Source organism: Petromyzon marinus, unplaced genomic scaffold (assembly GCF_048934315.1).
Source record: "Petromyzon marinus isolate PM22_M1 ecotype Great Lakes invasive population unplaced genomic scaffold, UKy_Petmar_22M1.pri1.0 PM_G_Scaffold_52, whole genome shotgun sequence".
NCBI lineage: Eukaryota > Metazoa > Chordata > Hyperoartia > Petromyzontiformes > Petromyzontidae > Petromyzon > Petromyzon marinus.
In genome coordinates this window covers 82,501-85,000 of record NW_027423005.1, presented here as the reverse complement: position 1 = coordinate 85,000, position 2,500 = coordinate 82,501, and positions in this window count along the sequence as shown.

The following is a 2,500-nucleotide window of genomic DNA, read 5'->3' as shown; positions in this document are numbered from 1 at the left end:
TTCACGGATAGACCCCGTGAAACGCTAGAAATTGGCGGGGATGTGTCTCTTGTGGCTCACGGGGCTGTTCGGGTCGCACAGAAATCCCTGGGAATGGGAAAACGGGTCATTTTCGTGTTGCCACATTGCGTACGAACCGCATGAAACTTCCAGAGGCATTTGCAGCAGGAATGCATGTGCACTCAAAAACTTCTATATGTTTCACGGATAGACCCCGTGAAACGCTAGAAATTGGCGGGGATGTGTCTCTTGTGGCTCACGGGGCTGTTAGGGTGGCACAGAACTCCCTCGGAATGGGAAAAGGGGTCATTTTCGTGTTGCCACATTGCATAGGAACGCCATGAAACTTCCAGAGGCATTTGCAGCAGAAAGGCACGTGCACTCAAAAATTTTAATATTTTTCACGCATAGACCCCGTCAAACGCTAGAAGTTGGCGGGGATGTCTCTCTTGTGGCTCACGGGGCTGTTAGGGTCGCACAGAAATGCCTCGGAATGGGAAAACGGGTCATTTTTGTGTGGCCACATTGCATAGGAACGGCATGAAACTTCCAGAGGCATTTGCAGCAGGAATGCATGTGCACTCAAAAACGTCTATATTTTTCACGGATAGACCCCGTGAAACGCTATAAATTGGCGGGGATGTCTCTCTTGTGGCTCACGGGCGCTGTTAGTTAGGGTCGCACAGAAATCCCTCGGAATGGGAAAAGGGGTCATTTTCGTGTTGCCACATTGCGTACGAACGGCATGAAACTTCCAGAGGCATCTGCAGCAGAAATGCATGTGCACTCAAAAACGTCTATATTTTTCACGGATAGACCCCGTGAAACGCTAGAAATTGGCGGGGATGTGTCTCTTGTGGCTCACGGGGCTGTTAGGGTCGCACAGAAATCCCTCGGAATGGGAAAACGGGTCATTTTCGTGTTGCCACAATTGGCATACGAACGGCATGAAACTTCCAGAGGCATTTGCAGCAGAAATGCATGTGCACTCAAAAACGTGAATATTTTTTCACGGATAGACCCCGTCAAACGCTCGAATTTGGCGGGGATGTTTCTCTTGTGGGTCACGGGGCTGTTCGGCTCGCACAGAACTCCCTTGGTCCACCTGATTCGTGCATACAGGCAGCAACTAAAACTCTGTAAACCTGCTGTGAGGACATCTAAACAGTGGACCAGTGAGGCTGTGGAAGATTTGCGGGCGTGCTTAGACTGTACTGACTGGGATATGTTCACGACTGCTACCAATAGTCTGGATGAACTCACAGAGGCTGTGTACATCAGCTTCTGTGAGGACTGCTGTATCCCAACACGTACCAGGGTGAACTTTAACAACAACAAGCCCTGGTTCTCAGCAAAGCTCAAAAGGTTGAGGTTGGAGAAGGAGGAAGCGTTTAGGAGTGGGGATAGAGACAGATTCAAGGAGTCGAAGAACAGGTTTAGCAAAGCGGTGAGAGAGGCTAAACGACTGTACTCAGAGACACTAAAACACCAGTTCTCTACTAACGACGCTGCTTCTGTCTGCCAAAGGGCTCAGGCACATCACCAACTACAAACCCAGAGCGCCCCACACCACTAACGACTCCCGCCTAGCCAACGACCTGAACGAGTTCTACCGTAGATTTGAAAGACAATTGGACTGTCCTGAACCACCCCTTCCCACCCAAGAGGCCCCATCCCCCACCCATACTACAGAAACGACTCTCTCCTTTCAGGAGGGAGAAGTTAATGGGCTTTTCAAGAGGCAGAATCCACGCAAAGCAGCCGGGCCGGACTCTGTCTCTCCAGCCACCCTCAGGCACTGCGCTGGCCAGCTGTCTCCGGTGTTCACCAACATCTTTAACACCTCCCTGGAGACATGCCATGTACCAGCCTGTCTCAAGTCCTCCACCATCATCGCTGTGCCCAAAAAGCTAAGGCCAACAGGACTAAATGATTACAGACCGGTCGCCCTTACATCTGTGGTAATGAAGTCTTTTGAGCGCCTGCTCCTGGCACACCTCAAAGCCATCACAGACCCTCTCCTGGACCCCCTTCAGTTTGCCTACAGAGCCAACAGGTCTGTGGACGACGCAGTTAACATGGCCCTCCACTTCACCCTACAGCATGTGGACGCCCCAGCATCCTACGCCAGGATCCTGTTTGTGGACTTCAGCTCTGCCTTCAACACCATCATCCCTGCCCTGCTTCAGGACAAGCTCTTCCAGCTGAACGTGCCCTACTCCACCTGCAGGTGGATCACAGACTTCCTCTCTGACAGGAAGCAGTGCGTTAAGCCGGGAACAGAAGTCTCTGACTCCAGGTCCATCAGCACGGGAACTCCTCAGGGCTGCGTCCTTTGCCCACTGCTCTTCTCCCTGTATACCAACAGCTGCGCCTCCAATCATCTGTCCGTCAAACTCTTGAAGTTTGTCGGACGACACCACCCTCATTGGGCTGATCTCTGGTGGGGATGAGTCTGACTATAGGTGGGAAGCTGACAACCTGGTGACCTGGTGTAGCC